This window comes from Dermacentor silvarum, chromosome 9, assembly GCF_013339745.2.
Source record: "Dermacentor silvarum isolate Dsil-2018 chromosome 9, BIME_Dsil_1.4, whole genome shotgun sequence".
NCBI classification, from domain to species: domain Eukaryota; kingdom Metazoa; phylum Arthropoda; class Arachnida; order Ixodida; family Ixodidae; genus Dermacentor; species Dermacentor silvarum.
In genome coordinates this window covers 109,540,363-109,559,657 of record NC_051162.1, presented here as the reverse complement: position 1 = coordinate 109,559,657, position 19,295 = coordinate 109,540,363, and the positions used below count along the sequence as shown (strand labels likewise).

The window sequence follows — 19,295 nt, the reverse complement described above, 5'->3', positions numbered from 1 at the left end:
GCTCTCTACAAATTTGCTATCGCAATTGATGCTTCGCCTTTCAGGTGAAACTGCGACAACTTTTTGTTTGTGCTTCAACGCCGCCGTGCTAGCTGTGCATGTTCGCGGCGCCCCTACCCTTGCGCGTAACCCGCGTTCACTAAGTGAAACGTCACTGCAACTGTTTTATAAGCAATATTTTTTTTATTGCGATAGCAATTATAGGGACACTAAAAAGCAGATTTCTGCCGTCGGCGTCGCCGTCGCCGTCGCCGTGAGGTTCCGTATGACGTCAATGGAGATGAAATCGTCGCATCATCATCATCGCCGTAGTAAGTGGTTCTTGAGGGAAAGGGAAAGGTTGGCGCTATCTTCTGCAGCCCTTGAGGGAGCACGGCTCAGCGCGCGCCGAACGCTGTATGTGCGAGTGAAAGGGCGCGAGGGGCGCGCGCTTTCACGGGGAGTGAACACACGGCGGAGAACAAACGCGCGTTCTGCGCCGTGCTCCCTTAAGGGCTGCAAAAGTAGGCGTCTCTTTCCTCCTTTAAAATCACCATATATGTAGAGCAAACGCGCCTTCTTCCGACGCGCGAGAGGCCGTGGGGGAGGGGGGGGGAGGGGGAGGGAAGGGAGGCGACGTTTAGCTGCGGCACCAAGTGCCTATTTATATCAGAGGCTCCGGCAACAGTCACCAACGCCGCACGCATTTTGAGCGAACGCGGGCAAAACGACGACGGCGTCGACAACAGTTCTGCGTGTTGCCGGTGCTGCTGCATGTCCAAGTTTATACAGCTGATAAAGCTAATATCATTACTCCGTATAGCTCTCTACAAATTTGCTATCGCAATTGATGCTTCGCCTTTCAGGTGAAACTGCGACAACTTTTTTTCTTACGTTGCGTCTTACGTTGGCCGGCTTTGGATAGGTGGTTGGCTAGGCATTTGTGCTGCTGTAACGGTGAAACCTGACGCTATGGCGTTCCAACGCATCCTACGTTGAAAAGGAAAAGCCACGTCTATGCTCAAAAGAAGAAGCAACGCGTAGCCCTGGAACGAATACAGCGTGGGAACACCCGGCTAAGACCATGCTCGAATGCAGGGCCTTACATCCCTATTGTTGTTGCAGGGAATGCGGATTCAATAAAGGTCGTGAGCCAGCCAATCGACAACTAGTACTTCAAGCATGCTGTAAGAATTCGCTTATAATGCTTCGTTGTCTTTGATGTATACCTTGTCATCTACTTCTCACATTTCCTTGCTCCGTCACATTATTGCACAAGTCACAAGGCTTCTCTCACACTAGAATTGTAGTGTGAAATGAAAAATACGGTTGTTTTGAATACTAAGGAATTACTATGCGAGTTAAACACTTTAGTAATCATAGACCGCATCTCATAGAGCATGCCATAGAATATAGCATACATATACCTAAATATATGCAGAACCTCACGGCGACGACGACGGCGAAAATTCGCTTTGAGTGTCCGTATAATTGCTATCGACAATAAAAATTTGCTACCCATACTAGAGAACAAGGGTGTAAATTATATTGCAGTGTAGAGAAGTTGAAACTGACACAAAGTGATGCTGTGAGGTTAATATTCGCTGATTAATAAACATTTCACCACATCTTGCGCTAGGAAAAGACTCGACTAGTAAACAATGGCATGCACGCTGAGAAAAACTGATTGAAAATTTTCCGCAAAATATTTTGTTCCATAACGCAAATAAATCTCGAAGTTTACTTGCGCCAGGCCCGATTATATCTCGTGGTGCTTAGATCACGCTTTAAACGTTGCCAAAAACGCAAGAGACATTTTTCGCACGTAATGTATTCTACCACAATCGATGATTAGAATAACTTAGCGAAATGTGTTGTGACAGAAGTTAAGAAATGTGTATTTTTTCGCTCTTGTAATTATCGGTAGATTTATACATAAATTTTATTCTTAGTTGTGCATTTTCTGTACTTCGGCTTCATTTTTGTTCGCGCACAGTAGTGCATATTTATCTTTTTTTTACGTTATTGCCTTTGTACCGAGCACAAGTTCTGGTTGTTCAACTATATTAAAACACTTCTGGTGGTCTCATTTTGTGCATCGATTCACCTGGCTCTTGTGCTCTTGCGCGTGCTTGATCACCTGATGCCGAAGATTGAACCAATTGAGCATCAAGCCACCATCCTCCTCTGCTCACCCTTTCATGCTTTCCCTCAATCCCCTCGCATACGCGCGTCGCAGCACTATCTTACCGTACATGCACTTTATCCAAAACATCACGGCTAACGTGACGACGGAAATTCACCAGGAGAGTCGATTTAAATGCTATCGTTATTAAACGGCGCGAACAGAAGTGTGCGCTGGAGGTCAATGGGATCAAGTTGCCACTTGGGAATTGCCCGAACACAGTGGTCTCACCTGCGGGGCCGCATTATTCTGTACGCTTCGATGAAGTCGCTGGCCGTGTCGCTGTCGTAGGGTGCCGACGTGAACAAGCTCATGGCTGTGCCCGCGGAGGTGCCTCCAGCGGTGGTGTCCATGCCGACCACGGTGGTGTCTCCGCGGTCGGTGTACGCCGTCAGGCCGAGGCTGTCATTGCGTCCCGTGTCGCCAACCCGGGAGTCCACTTCCTACACGCCCAGCCGCGAAGCACGAGGATAGTACGCGTTAAATGCACACTTTAGAAAAGTGGCAGTGGAATCGGTAACCGCAACGTACACGCCACGCCAAATGTCGAGAAAGAGATGAAGTTGATTGCATTAACGGCTCTATGTGTGAAATATGGTAACACGTGAGGTTTTGCTTTGAGGTTTGGAAATTTCCTGTACGCGATTGATGTGCTACACGAAGAGTCATCAGATCATGGGGCGGAGATGTTGGGGCGAAATGGTGCAGCTCGCCGACGAGTGCGGAGGTGAAGGGGAAAGCAGAAAAGGGTTTGGAAAATTGGGAAACTACGATGAGCATTTAGCATGACGACAGGTGCATGAGGTGTGGGGGACGCTTGGGTAGCCCCGCACGTCTGGCAAGACGGGTGACCTCGGCGGTCCTCTATCGAGGTGTGTATAGGCCTTGTCGGACATGCTTAGTGTTTGTGGCGGGCGGATCAAGGAAGCATCGTGGCGGTTGCATGTATGACGAGGCGCGGGAAGCGTGCATCTTAACTGTTGCGTGTCTCGCATGTGGGGTCGGAAGGAAGCCCTCAAAGTGCTTAAAAACTTCGCAAATTGGGCGAAGTCTCAGAGAAATTCTGAAAAGAGATGGTTGCAAACGAGTATACCACAGAGGAGAAATGCAAATAACACATGCTTGCTCACACGCACATGTACCTTGTTATATGATGTGTGGTAAAGTAGCGTAGTCTCAAAGTTTACACGGAACCCTGCACTACGAAGTCTGTCACAGGGTTAGCCGCTCGACGATTTGCTTCATGGCGTTGAAATCGTAAATCGGTATTGACTTTTCAACCTGGAAAGCAATAGAATTGTGGAGTCAAATTTTATTACGTCCTTTCGAACGACGTATTGCGTCATGAAAGCATTCGGTCGCGCAGTGTTGTCAGGACTGGACAACTGTTACTTGAACACAACTGGAATGATAAGGAATAATAATTTGCAGGCATCGGATCGGCTGACGGACAGACTCCACGAGCTACTTGATCGAGACCGCCATGTGTGGAAATCTTTCCCAGACCTTAAAGGCCATCTGGGACCAAACTATTAACCACGTAAAAAGGCCAGTTCCAGATATATATGATATGTAGTCTCCTTTGTGCAAAATATGAAATTTGAAATACGAGTGGATGCGTCACAAAACTGCTTGAAATAATAAGTTTTTCATATCGAAAGACAAGGAAAATAAAAACGCCACCATTACCACTTGCTGGAAGTGACGTATAACTTAGACCCTAGCGAACTATCGGCCAGGTGATCTGCTTCCCTTGCTTGTACACCGTTCCCGTGTACCAGAGAACAGATACTGCAGAGCACGCCGTGGCTCGCCCGCGATGTTCTGCGAATTATTGTTCGCCCAGTCAAGTCGGTTTTCTGTATCTGGTTGTCTACGTTCAAAGAGCAGGGCCTCGATGCGTTCTGTCTCCGCTCAAGATGAAGAGCGCATTGGGATGAGCAAGTCAAAGGCGCGGATATAGTCTCGCCTAACGCGGATGCGATCTATCCACCGCGCAGTTACGCTACGTCGTTGAAAATTGGACCATCGACAGTGTAGCGTGGCTGGCGCGGGAATAGAGCATGTCCTATCACGCTGGAGCCGCTGGAGCAGAGTGCATCGCGCGCTAGCTTCGCTGACCAGCAGCATAGCATGCTGGTTAGAGGAGCAGTTTACTCTAGAGGAACGAGATGGCACTTTCGGTGGCGCGCCGAACATTCCCTCAGCGAAAGCGCACGAATACGAAACTAGACCCGTTCCTGCCCTGCTACTTTGCGACCAGCTGTCTGAAATGCAAATGGGGGTTCGCTAACGCACTGTGCTCTATTCATGCTGCAACATGTGGAACGGTAGAGGGAAGGCGTCTGCAGAGGATGGCTGCAAAATTAGTGAGAGTCAAATTATGGAATGAAATGAACAGTGTCGGGCCCTTGGGCCCTCCTCTGCAGCACGCGCGGTGGAAGCCTTTGAAACGCGCGCCGCATGGACCATGCACACCGATCGGGTTGGCGTAAGAACTCACGCGGGGGTTGCCGGGAAGGCGGTTGCCTGATAAGAAGCCTGGTGAGGCGCTGGTCGGGGCGGCTAGGCTAGGTTTTTGCCGAGGGTGCTGCGGAGCGAGGGAAAACGTTTTGCGTAGTGTCTGAAAACGAAGGCCTTGTTTTACGCATTTGCGAATACCCGTGTTTGCCTAGCCGGTTCGCCGCTTGCTTTTCGCCTTGCGTGTTCTGGGCCGGTATTTTGTAGCGATGCCTTTAAAGTAATAACGCCTTTTCGCGCTTATCGCGCTTTGTCAGTGGTCAGAGCGACGGTCCGCTCGCGTTATCAACGGGATCAGCCGGCCGTGAGCGGTGGATGATAAGACTATTCTAAAATAAGTCTTAAGGCATCGCTACAAAATCGCGGCCCTGTTATCGGTCGTGAGATTGCGGCGATTGATTGTATGCTAAGGCTGTTATTTTGTCGCCCCTTTGCCCGTACAGTTGCTTGCCTCGCTCTTCCGTTGCTTGCCGCTTCGCCTTGTGCTTTCTACTGTCGACCGCGAGACTGTGGTGACTGTTTGAGTGCTTCGTTACGTTTTAAAGTCGGTTCTGTTCCTTGCGCCGCTGGTCCTTTGTCATGCTGGTCGCGGCTCGCGGACCCCCGAGCGAAGGTGAGGGGCCTTCAACCTCTGTGACCAAGTCCACGAACAGCTCCTACATAAAGACTGCCTGTGTTGCCGGCCAATCTTCGCGATGCACGGCTTTCCTCGAGAACAAAAAAAGTCACTCTTCAGCCAAGGTTGCATCGCTAATCTCCAGACTTCAACCACGGAACATTTGCAACAGTGAGTACCGCTCGTTACACAGGGACAAAGGGAGTAGCACCGCTTCTTGGCATAGTAAGTTCCTCATACTTTATTTACGCACATCCATCCCAACTCACACGTAAAGCTTAGTCCCACTATATCACCCTCGTGTCGAGAATAAGTGAATGGCCGCACTTTTGAATCAATGCGCCTAAGCATTAGCGACGGCGACAACACCCACTACGCAAGAATGTTCGAAGCTGGAATTTTGTGACAGTCCACGGAATTAAGCGAGTGACTAGCAATAATACGTCATTGCTACAAGATAATACAGAGTACAAATCATTACGTTGCAAGCCCTTGTTCACAGCAAGAACACATTTATCGCAACTCAGCACAACCGCGAGCTGTTAGACAGGAAATAAACAATCGGATAGTTCCCGCACCGAGGAACTTTACAGAGTGAGAAACCTGACAAGCCGATGCTTCAAAGTGATTTCCAAACAAAGAACGAATAGCAAGCTGCACTGCTTCTGATTTAATTCATAAGCGGAACGATTGGACAGCTTGCAATGCATTTATAGCACCACTTTTAGTACAACCACCGTATACGCTGCTCGCGCTGTTTGGGCATGGCGTAATGAGCATATAAAATGTTTACATGTCATCTGAAGTTGCCCCCAAAGTTTTGTGTCGTCCACCCAATCATTTCCTACGATATCAGGCGTAACAGGTTTACTGAGACGCACGGGGGTCATGCAGATCCATTGCAAACACTGAGGCAATGGAAGTAGCTGAGGGAACCAATGGACGTGTCGCCACGTGATAAAATATGGCGGCGCCCACGGGATTGCCGTGAAATCAACGTTGCTACATCAAACTCAGTTTCGAAGCTCCACATATTGGCCAGTGGGAGCATGTGGGCCACGCGGTGGTCGTTAGAACTAAGGGCGCTGTAGTCGAGTCCGTCTCTCTAGTCCGGCTACCGGTTGGCCGCGTCGGCTGCTACTGCAACGGCTCGGCAGCTTGGTTTTGTGCACACGTTCGCTCATCTGCGTCGACTTCCTAATTAGGGTATGGTTTGCAATGAGTGACAGCTTCGCGAGCGCAGTACGAATTTGAAGGGTGACGCATGCGGCTTCGAATTCAATGGCTATGCAATACTGTGAAGCTTCTCCGACATCAATTGTGAGTGGCTGTATCCGCATGATAAGGCAGTTCATAATCAATTATTTGGGAGGGGGATAAAAGCAGGATAGCTAATGAGAAAAGAAGCAAAAAAAAAGAAAGAAAGCTACCAGATAGCGTGAGAAAGCTTTAAAAATTATTGTTTACAGCGCCATCTGTAACTGAAGAGCTTCCTTACATCCTATATAAGCTATGTATTTCCTTGGAGATAATTACAGTCGTATTGCGCATTGCCCCCCCCCCCCTCAAAGCTCACTCGGCGAACCCCAAAATTTCAAGCTAGCCCAACCCAAAATTTCCATTAGACCACCCACAAATTTCAAGTTGGCCCACCTCCAAATTTTAAGTTGGCCCACCCATAGGTGGTGCTTTTACGGTTTCTGCAGTTTCATTTCGTAGTGATGTTCGTGTTATTGTGCTTGTGCCGTGCCCCCAACAGTGCCTTAGTATTATCAATGACTATTTTCTTGTCTGTAAACTGCTAATTTGTGGTGACGTAGAAGAGAATCCAGGTCCAATGCACAATGTTATGTTCGAGGAATTGCTGGGAGGCCAAAGGGCCATCACTAAAAAATTGCAGAAGTTAGAGCTTTGGGCACCAGCAACATGAAACTGATTAATGATCTTCAGAATACGATTGAGATAAGGAGTACTAACTTCACCGCCTGCTTGTCAAAATCACCAGGTTCAGCTGCTTTTAAAACATTTTAACATGCAAAATTTCAAGCAATGAAACTCAGTGACCTAGAATACAGAAATAGAAGGTCAAACCTAATTATACATGGATTGCCTGAAAGTCCTGATGAAACAGAAGCTGATCTGAAGGAAAAGGTTGCTTCTGGTATTTTTAAACATACACTGAGCGTCAGATGTGTGTCGATAAGACGCATTCATAGACTGGGTAGGCAGCGCGGTAAAAGACCTGTGCACCGCCATAGGGTGTACGGCAAAGGTTGGCACGTGCTTCATATACACGTCATCAACGCCGCGTGCGTTCGGTGCGAACGCGGACAAAACGCCGCCGCCGTCGACAACAGTTCTACGCGTTGCTGGTGCTGCTACATGTCCAAGTATATACAGATCCTCAGAATTTTGAGAATGACCGGCAGAAAACACCGGCAGCGCATGCCTTTTATGGTAAATCTTCTCAGACTGAAATATTAAAAGTGCGAAACAAAAAATTCTCGAGCCAATGATAGATTTTTTTATACACGCGGACACAACCATCGGAGATGAGCCCTTGACCGCTTCGCCGTAAAATGCTCGAGCCAACGAGAGTTATTTTCTACACGCGGACACGACCATCGGAGACTGAGCTGTTAACAGCTTCGCTGTACTAAATTATGGGGTTTAGCGTGCCAAAACCACCATCAGATTATGAGGCACGCCGCGTTGGGGGACTCAGGATTAATTTGGAACACCTGGCGTTCATTAACGTGTACCTAAATCTAAGTACACGGGCGTTTTCTGCATTTCGCCCCTATCGAAATGCGGCCGCCGTGGCCGGGGTTTGATCCCGCGACCTCGTACTTAACAGCCCAACACCACAACCACTAAGAAACCACGGCGGGTGTCGTAAAGAATGCAGACGCAGGTGTAACAAGACACGACCGGGCTGGCTCAGCCGTGGGCTCGGCGTAAAGTGTGCACAAAGTCATGGCCAGCCAGGCCGTACTCCGGCCGTGGTACAGTTCCGCCTGTTTCGCTCATTCCTGTATCACATTCCTGTATCGCTTGCCGTCGCATCTACACAATGGGCGCGGCGTCGCCTTCTCCGTGACAAATGCAGCGTGTGGTTCCTCTTGACAGCGTTTATGGCCCTGTATCTTATGATAAAGACTTCTGTTCGTCTACTTCGACGCGTCCGATGTAGAGACGCGCGAAATGCCTCTAAGATGATGCACTACGGGAAATGATCGCTCCAGAATATTGCCCGGGAATACAATTTAAACTTGCTTTTCGTGCCCCATCGCTGCTTATAGTATTTATTGTCACCATGAGATAGCGTTTGGAAAGCAGATCTGCCAAGAGTAAGTGACTGTGCTCGCGAAATGTAGCCTATGCAGCTTCGTCAAGTGCAGTTTACACGCGGGTCCACATCACACATGCCTGCTACGGCTCGGTGCACGCTAGCGTTCTCATAGTTGGGACACGAAAAACGTGTTCTGCCATCCTCTTTGCAGCCGTGCGTACTGCACAGCCACCATTCGTGCTCGAGTACATGTTCAAGTACCCGACGGCCACGCAACGCGTCGGCATTCTTGCAACCGCTCAAATCCCGTGCGCAACCCAGAAGGCACGCCGAGAGACACACCTATCAAATTGCAAATGTAGAGCGAGCGACGCTCCTGGTCGGCTTGGAGCAACTGAGAGAACAGGGCCGGTATTCTGTAGGAGTCCACCTAGTGTACATGTCCGTTTCGTGTGCTGCTGAAATGCTGATTGGCTGTGGTGCCTGGCTCCTGCTGAAACTCACCGCAGCCCAGCCGATCAGAACGTCTCCAGCAGAGGAGAGAGAGCGAGAGACAGAAGAAACGGGAGAGGCAGGGAGGTTATTCAGAGGGGAAGGTCCTTTCCTACCGTACGTTGGGGAGCGAGGGGAGGGGGAGGTAAAGTGACAGGAAAGTAGAGATAAAGAAAGAATGGGAGCACAGATACAAAATCGAAATTCACATGTCCACTAGGTGGACTCTCACAGAATACCTCCCCAGCAGTCGTCTATGGTTCTTGGCATTTAGGTATTTACCGTCATATCTGTCCGGCTTCGTGAGGAAACAGTGCGCCCCTTGGTGGTCGTGGTATCCATGGCCGGTGCACTGGCTTCTTTTGATGGTCTCGATCTCTTTTTACGGCCCCGGGTGCTCTTCGGATGTGCAGTGGTGACCAGCACCGGAACGGCGGGCTCGCCCTTTCCACGTCGACATGCGGCCACCTGCGCGAACGTGCCTAAGATTTTCAGCACAAAGCACGTGAAAACAGAAATGTCGTTCGGAGAACCGTTGAACCGGCGTCGATATACTCTGGATGATATAACTGTGGCGAAGGAGTGCTGACGGCATGCTACCGAGTTTGCATAACCACTGCCACACGTTTATCGCTCCTAAAAAGACATCTCGGCAAGTATAGTAAGGTTAGAAAGAGAAGTTATTTTATTGAGACACTAAAGTTGTCCCGAATTTCCAAATCTGGCGTCATCAACGTCATCGTAGCATTGACAGAGCAAAATCTATTCGTGTGGTGTAAAAGTAAGGGTAGGTAGGAAGAGTTTGCGAAAGAAAATACGAGTGCTGGGTACGTTTCATTGGCCTGTGCTTGCACGCGCATTCTGCATCAATTGTAAAAAAACGGTGCATGCCAGTATATGACGACGTCATGACGCATCCTTTCTTCGTTTCCGAAATCAAAACTAGTTTGCAGGAAGAAGTATTCAGTTATGTAAAGACGGCGCTCTGACGTTTGCCAGCATATCTTGTAGCGGCTAAAAGATGTTGAACATCAAATAATGCGGGAAAATGAAAAGACGAAAATGTCACGGCGACGTTTCATTCACAAGTATAAGGACTCACAAAGCTAAATGTATCGGTTAGGCGTCAATGTTATGTTAACTTTGCATTTGGGTCACTTACCACAAATTTGGAAGCAGCATCCACAAGTACCCCTTAAAATGATGACATAGCGTGCCCGATAGCTTTTCTCGAGGGCATAAGCGAAAATCTTTCATTGCTTATTTGCAGAGCGATGTATATGATATGACTTCTGTCCGCCTTAAACGCTTAGGTAAAGTTGACAAAATTATCCAATGTGGCGGGTTAGCAGCTATGCCATTGAAGTGCTGGGCAGGGAATCTTGTTTCAGACCCAACCAAAGCTGGCGCATTTCCTGAGGGGTGAAATGCAAAAACGCCCGTGCACACATATTTAGGTGTGCATTTAACAAACCCCGGTCTTCAATATACTCCGTAATCCCCCACTATGGCGTGCCTTAAAATCCTATTTTGATTTGGCACCTAAATCCCGAGGCAAACAAAAAAAGCACGTTATAGAACGGGGACACCGATTTACACAGCTATATATGAAATGCATATTTTTCTCTACAGGTCTAATGCTCAAAATATTTCAACTTTGGCATTACCTGGAAAAGAATACGGTGGAGATAAATTTTAGGTATACTTTTATAATCTTCCTTTCCTTCCGATAGCAATTACATGGACACTCCAGCCGCATTTCTGCTGTCGCCGTGAGCTTCCGTGTAAAGTCCAATGGCGATAAAACCACCGCCGCGCGCTGTATGCTGTATGTGAGAGTGAAAGCGTGCGAGGGTAAGCCGCTGATCGCGGCTGAAACTCTCGCACGCAAGGGAGGAAAGCGGAAAGGAAGCGCGCCATCATCCGTCGCGCGAAACGCTCCGAGGGGGCGGGGGAGGGGGGAGGTTGAGTGGGGAGTGCTGATTATACTCAAGGTGGCCCCGCACGCCCCACCAGGCCGCTGTATCTTGAAAGCTATCTGTGGCGGGGCACAGTCCGACGTGCGTTGTGTTTTTGCGGCTTAGTTCTCGTTGATGTAAGACGCAACGCGAAGGTCGCTTCGCTCGCTGCTGCTACCGCGCTTCGTCACTCCAGCGTTTCGACAGCAAGCTTCCTCGGTCATGGAAGGAGATGTGTTCATGTGTGCTTGCGCACGCATCACATCATGCTTGTTAATTTAGTTAGTATGCATATATTTACAAGCTTATGCGGCCGATAAAGCTGTACTATCCTTATTTCGTATTGCTGTCCACTATTTTGCTATCGCAGTCGTTGCTTCGATCGTCTTTTGGCGAAACTACGACTTTTTTTTGTGAAGAACATTCAGTGCATTCTCCAAATAAAGCTTTTTTTAAATTGCGGTGTACTTACCTATGGCTACCACGAAATGACTTTGCTTACAAACACAGAAAAGCGCACGCAATAAATGCAAACATTCATGCCTAGTCATCCAAGGCTTGGCGCTTTGCTTAAAATTTGAGCCTAGTTTTTTCCTCACTTATCAGGTGTAGTGTATAGATGCTTTCGTCTGCCTCTACTTTCGTCTGCCTGCAAGAACTGCAGGCGCTAGAGGATGGCTGAAAACTGGGACATCTTACCTGACTAACCTATTTTTGCAAAAACAGGACTCCCTAATCCAGAAACACAGAAGTGACAGCTCTGGAAGCAAACCTGTTTTTTTTTCCTCTGACCCTGCTCATCTCATAATGCTGAAAACAAGGAAAGCTTTATTTAAGAACGTGCGAAAGTGAATACAAAGAAGAGTTGAATCATGGGGTTTTACGTGCAAAAACCACCACCCGAGTATGAGGCACGCCGTAGTTGGAGGACTCCGGATTAATTTAGACACCCTGGGGTTCTTTAAAGTGCCTCTGAATCTAAGTACACGGGTGTTTTCTGCGTTTTCGCCCCCATCGAAATGCAGCCGCCGTGGCCGAGATTCGATCCCGCGACCTCGTGCTTAGCAGGCCGACACCATAACCACTAAGCAACTACGGCGGGTCAGACATAGACGAAAGGGGATTATGATGGTCCATGCACCATCAGTGAAATGTGAAACGGAAGCATGCATTTTGCGGCTTCACTTTAGTCAATGTTACAAATACAGACAACCATTGGAAACGTAACAATGCCTACTAGTTGGTTTTCACATGTTCACTCGTCAGTTCATGCTAGAACAAAATTCGAAAATTTGAAATTCACACCTGGCAATTCCACTAGAATTTAGCAAAATTTTGCTAGATTACTTGCACTGTGAAAGGACATTCAATATATTTCTTGATTTGCATGTATTGTTTAGCTTTATGCCAGAATGAGTCATTCTTTTTATTTTACTGCATCATCACTGCTTTAACGCTCGCCCTCAGAAAAAGAAAGGCAGCCTCACTATTGGGTGATCTCCCTTTGCCACTCTTAGGCAGAATTCCCGCCACCGACTGACAGAGGTCCCCATACCGACTGCGGTTAGGGTCGGAGCAGCTGCTCACGGCGACGGATGTTCCCACCGACGAGAGCGACTTGCTGGTCGCCACACTTCAGTGTCTCGCGAATGCTGCCGTTCACTTCTGGTCCGCAACCGTTTAACGTAAAATAACCATCAGCGTATTCCGATGTCCTACACCTGCGTCACTGACTGGTTCAGCAGCGTTGCCCCTCTAATCGCGAAGCTGGCGACTTGGTCAGTCAAGAAAATGGTGTCGCTTTTCGACCAAAGACACCATCTGCGGCTGTGGCCTTGCGATTAATTTGCTCGCGCAACCTCTGCGACTTGCCGGTGTAAATAGCACCTTATAGTGACGCTCAGAAAGACAGAGCATCTTACCAAAGTGCATGGTATGGCATAGTTGCCGTTGCCCATAATCAACACTATTCCTTCTCGATACTCTTGTATATTTCGTTACAAAGAGCATATATATACACTTTCGCAATATATTGCTTCTTTCTAAGTTCCATTAAACAAGGACTACTCTGCAGGGAAGTAGTTTACAACATGCTTACCGTTGGACGCACGGTGGGGCCTGGAAGAAAGCCAATAACCGAATCAAGGAAATGATCCCTAGGTAATTTGTTGCCAGTCGCTTGTAGAATACATTACTAGTTAAGAAACGCGATCCAAATTGTAACTTACACAGTTTTGCATGCGCTTTTTATCATTCATTCCCAATAATTATGTGGTACAGGCCTTCTTTAAATAAATTTGCTGCTTTCGTACAACTGTTGACCCGGCATGTACTACTGCACTTAGGTGTTCGCTGAATCGAAAACTATTTAAGCGCAGCGAGCTAATGAAGTCGACTCCTGTAAAAGCGCAATTATAGCAACATACCATGATTAAACTTCACTCACCCTCAAGTTTCCTCACGGATTCGCTCATGTCCCCTGAAATAACAACCAGCGTTGTGAATTACACATTTCTCCGCTTGGCAATACGAGTATTCATTATTGTACAGCAGCGGGATGGTTCGCTACTTAGGATGACTTCAAAATATCTCACATAATAAGGATGAGCAAGAAATTGTGGTGTCACGGTCAGAACGAGGACCGTTTAGTCACTCCCTCCCCCCAAACAAGTTCAGCGACAATTACGATACTTCCTAATACATAATTTGAGCGCCGCTGTTAAGGGTTTTTGAATTCGCGACACTTTGCAGCATATAACTTTGAATGGCAGGGTCTCTCGCGGCACTCGGCCTTCTGCCCTTTCGCCATACGCTCCTGCTTCGTTTTCCGCCTCATGCTTCCGCTGCACCCTCCCCCTCCACTTTCCTCCTCGCGCTCTCTTCGCTATCGCCGTCGCTTACCCTCCACTGCACTCCGCGTTCGCTCTTTCATCCTTCGCTTTGCTCGTTCGCTCGGTTACGACGAGGGACGCCGACGCTCAGATCAGAAATGGGGGCCTATGATTTGTGCTTTAAAAATTCAGCCGATCTAATGAATTGGAATCTATATACGGCGACGCTTTGTGTGAGTGAATATGAAGTCGAAACACGAGTACACACATGCACGCACGCATGCACGCACGCACCCACGCACGCACGCACGGGAGCGGGCGCATGCAAATTGTACCGGTTGTTTTGTGAAGTGGAACTGCCGACTGCTGACGAGTACGACAGACGCATTGAACGCACCATGGTATCACAGGCAGCGTGCGCATACGTACGTAGCGCAAATCGAATCCATTCTATACGCAAGAAGCTTTTACTTCCCCCTTACCGTGCAGCCGCGGATGCACGAAGGAGAGCTTTCTGGTCCTTTCTGTTTTTGTCCCCCACCCTGCCGGTGCCGCCGCTGCCGCGAATGCGGGGCCACCTGGTGGTGGTGCAAGAAACATCGGCGCGCATACTCCGCTATGATTGGTTAGCTTTTTCGGCAAAAGCGTGTCTCGGCCACGCCGGAGCGGCCACGGTGACGGTACCCGGCGAGGTTCACAAAGAAAATCTGCGCTTTTAAAAAAGCGCGCATTCCGTAAAAGAGCGCCCCGCGCGAAGCAATTTTTTAATTAAGAACTAACCCAAGTGCAACGCAAACTTCAGTTAGGAATGGACGCAGCATCTCGCGCTTTAGGACTTACTCGTGAAAGGATAAACATCAAGTATCGCGAAATGGCCCTAGTTCAATGGGTTCATCAGGCGACATAAGCTTTAATTACACTTCTACATTTCTGCGTCACACAAAAAAGCGCGAGATTATATTTATTTCCAACTTTAATTCAGTTCTGGACGATACTCCAAGAGAAGGCTGCCTTTATTTTCATTACTGTCTCTTCAGTTGCATATTACGTAGACGCAGGAAAAATTATAATGCTGACAATTTGTAGGACAATGAACGAGAATTCAGAGGCATGTTTATGAGCTGGCCAACCTATAGCGTTTGGGTGGAAGAACTGCGAAGGCACCCGAAATATGCTCACCCACGGCGTTGAAACAAGTGCAGGAGATCCGTGGTCACCTCCTGCTGCGCAGAAAGGCGACGGGCTGCGATGGAAAGCCGCGCAAGGCAACGGAAAGTGGTGCTTGAAGAGAGACCCGAGAGGGAACGCGTCCGAGCCTCAGTACTAGTGCTTCTTCTTCTGCTCCTCGTGAAAAATTGGCCGCGCATTGCACCTCGTGGTCTTCTTTCTCTGCTCTTTCACATCAAGTACACGTGTTTATAATGCGATGCTGTGGGTTTCAAAACTAGTTTCAATTCTTCTTTAGCTTCTTCTTCGCGGTGAGGTTTTGTGAACTTTCAATTGCATTCGTGACTCCGTATAAGCTCTGGAAGGTAGATGACACTTTTGAATGACCTTTTTGGACTTTGTTGATAGCCATGAGGATGCTCAACTTGCCTTTACCGTTGTACATCCTTCTTCTATGTCATCATCACCCCTCATCCAGCCTTTACGTCCCCGTTCCCCCCTCCCCCTGTGCAGAGTAGCAGGCTAGAGCATGCTAGCTCAGGCCAACCTCTCTACCTTCCTTCAAATAAATTATCTCTCTCTCTCTCTCACTTGCCCCAAGGGCGCCGCAATAGTCGGCCCGCGTCTATAAAACCGGTTGTCTCCACAATGAATCGTTCTTGGCCTTGGTATCTAGCTGCGTCCCTGCCTGCTCTTATGGTCGCCGTCCAGGCGTACGTTCCTCCCTTTGTTACGTCGTCGGCGTCTATGGTGGCCCAGCCGACACCACATCTAATCCAGTGGAACGACACTTTAGCCTATCGCGTTTTCAAAACTGTAAATCATTCCCATTTTCAGGGTAGGAAATCGTATTATAACATCTTCAGCTATCTGCAATTCCTTTTATTCCTTTCTCGAAATCATTTCCATCTAAAAGACTGTGAACGATGCAGAAAGAACATAAGCGGAGGTTATTAGGCGTTCCAAGAGGGGTTGCTATGGCAGACAACTGGTAATAACTTCAAAAGGTCTCTGGGCTTGTCAATGTAGCGTTTTGTTTCACTGCCAGTAGTATGGATCTCCACCTAAAGATTCATGCGCCTGGTTCCAGACCACCCTATATAAGAAGGTGTAGCCCAGACGCTTGACGGAAGACTTTCTGAAGCCATGGAGCTTCGCGCGAATATCACGTGCGAAATTCAAATATTGGAAGTTCGACTTCCAATTCATACCCTGGAAATCAACCGGTGACCGCGAACTTAACGAAAAAGAACTTGTTAAAGAACACTTGATCAAGATAACGTAACTTACCTTTCATCTTGAAATTGTCTAGCGTCGAGCATTGCGAATGCTCAATCTTAGCACCTATTAGTTGACGTGTTGGAGAAATATTGTGATTGCTGTAAAATGGGGTGCCATTTAGTTGAATCTATCTTTATCTGTTTATATGAATGGACATTTATACCTCTCATTGCCTGTATATCACTTGCTAACATATTTTTTCTAGTTTTCATTAACTAAGTGCCTTTGTTGAACCGTTTACTTCCACGGGTGGTAATTTCTTAGAAACCTTTATTTTGTACCCCTCTTATGTTCCCTCCTGCATGAACCTGTGAAAAAGTTGAAGTATACAGTAAATAAAATAAATAATGAACGCTACGATGGTTTCGCAGCTGTCAATTCAGCGCATCGTTGATATAAAACGAACGATACCCAATGACACCTTCGTCACACGGCGTTCTGTAAGTATTGATGGTATAATGCGTATCAGTGTCTCCAATCAGATGCCCCCCAAGTTTCCTGGTCAATCTTCATATTGAAAAAAAAAGTCGGCAGATCCCATGCCCTGTGGGAATCGATGTTATGCGAAGCTGTGTGCGGGGAGCCTACCAAGGTAATGAAACGACTGTGAGAACAGCGAGACGTAGGCGGCTCCTTCATGACCTACATGACACGCATCTCATGACATTCATGTCATGAGCCCTCAGGAGTCACTTTAGCCACACTTAAGAGAACTTAAGGCGAAAGCCTTAGTAATGCTCATGACTATGACTTCAACCATCAACCTTTAGCCTTTTCCGTCACCTAGTACCACATCCGAACCCATTCCATTGGTTTTTTTAGTGTTAATCTTTTTCGCTGAGTCCTCCTCATTTTTGCTGAGTAAAGGTCATGACTGGCTGCTACCACAATACTTCAGTGTTTCCTTCACTTAGTACCCCCGCCGGACCCCATTTCAATGGTTTTTGAGTCATCTTTTTTCGCTAAGTCATTGTCAGCTTTGCTCAGTCATGGTGATGACTATGACTTCTACCATCATCCTTAATATTTCCTTCACTTATTACCCACGTCAGAACCCATTTCAGTGGCTGTTGAGTGGTCATCTTTTCACTGAGGCATTAACCTTTTTGCTGAGTCATGCACATGACTACGACTTCTACCAACATCCTTCCGAGTTACCTTCACTTAGTACCCCCCCCCCCGTCCAAACCCATTTCAGTGGTTTTTGAGTGTTAATATTTTTTCGCTGAGTCATTGTCATATTTGCTGAGTCATGCTCATGACTATTTCTACCATCATCCTTTAGTGTTTATTTCCCTAAGTACTCACGTCCGAACCCATTTCAGTGGTTTATGAGCGTTAATATTTATCGCTGGGTCATTGGCATGACCTACATGACATGCATGTCAAGACGTTGATGTCATGACCTATTATTTATGTTTGTCATGCCCTCCTGTCATACTATGCCAATTTTGGTACCTACCAAGTTAAAGAAATGACCATGAGAGCACCAAGACCTAGACGGCTGTTTCATGACCTACATGACACGCATGTGATGACATTCCTGTCATGACATATCATTTATCTTCGTCATAGACTCTTTTCATAGTATACTAATTTTGGTATATACCAAGTTATCGAAACGACCATGAGAGCACCAAGACGTAGGCGGCTAGATAGACAGATAGATACTGTCAAAATAGCAAATGTTTGCCAAGTAATGCTTCGCATTTAATAAATATTTTACTTGTCTTGACGTTCAAGAATTCGTTGACATCCAATACACAATGGCATTGGCAATGGTAACGCAGTTATTATTCGTGTACTCGAACCCTCGACAATTTTTATAAGGAGGAGGCCGCGGCGCAACGTGACCCCCCCCCCCCCCCCCGCCCGAACAAAATTTCGGGCTACGCCACTGAAAACCACAATCTTTCGCTCGCGACATTGAGCCGCGATTGCCGGCTCACCCTCGCACGCTGTCGCTCGCACATAATACCGCGCGCGGCGACGATATTATCACCCGTGGACTTTATACGGAACCTCACGGCGACAGAATAAATGCCCATGGAGTGTCCATATAATTGATTTCGCAAGAAGCAATAGTGAACACTCGTTGTTTTTTCATTATAGTGTGATCAAACCACGTTTATATTTGTCTGAAGTGACCTCGGTGAACTAGACATTGTACCTTGTAACTAACTGCCAAAATTAGGGGCTTGTTAAGGGTAACGTGTAGGCAAGTTTCAAAGTCTCCGGTCTAATTATTGCCTTCGCCATAAGTTACGATTTGCAGCAACAAGTGCGCTCTATACGAACAACAACGAATTGCTTCCGCTGCCCTGGGAGAATTGAGCATGCGACCGAGACTAAGTTTAGCGGTGGGGGGGGGGGGGGGGGGGCGAAAATTGGGTTTGCAGAAGTGATGTAGGGGGGGGGGGGGCACTATGGTTTATGTTCTGGCTAAATATATTGTTCATTTATGCATAACTCTCTTTGTCAAAATTCCTTCGCAAAACACTGCAAAGCGTTATTTGCGGGCAAGGCTCAAAAAAGGAGCAGTCCTGCACCTCCCGCACCGGCAACGTTTCCAAGTATCAGATTTAATTATAGGCAACTACAACACTTATTGTAAATACTCGTATAAAGCAGGGACACTGTAAATTAGGTGGTGATTCTGCAAGATCGCCCAAGCCTGCTTTTTGTTTTCAGATTGCACTATCTCGAGGATCATCCCCCCTTTTTCAGCTACATGATAACTTCACCGCGTCGTTGATCCCGACGTTGGCTCCTAGTAGGCAAAGAAATGCTTAAGATTCAAGAGAAATCGACAACGTTTTTATTGCGATCACAATTGTACGGTCGCTCAACGCCCTTCCTCTGCATCGACGCTAGCGCCGCCACTGTCGTGCTGTCATGCTACGGGCGCGCATGCGCGCTCCCCTGAGAGGAGGATTAGGCGACAGAGGTCGCCACAGACGCTCAATGCGCTTGA

The 19,295-nt window shown here is 47.6% G+C and overlaps 1 long non-coding RNA gene across 1 annotated transcript; it reads right to left on the bottom strand.

Annotated features, from left to right (window-relative positions):
* Positions 1-9,398: 9,398 nt before the first annotated feature.
* LOC125939779 (uncharacterized) lies at positions 9,399-13,522 on the bottom strand. Its single transcript, XR_007463147.1, has 3 exons — positions 13,489-13,522; positions 13,141-13,160; positions 9,399-9,552 (listed from the first exon to the last, which is right to left on the bottom strand). It is a non-coding gene; the product is annotated as an uncharacterized LOC125939779 (long non-coding RNA).
* Between the last annotated feature and the right edge of the window lie 5,773 nt (positions 13,523-19,295).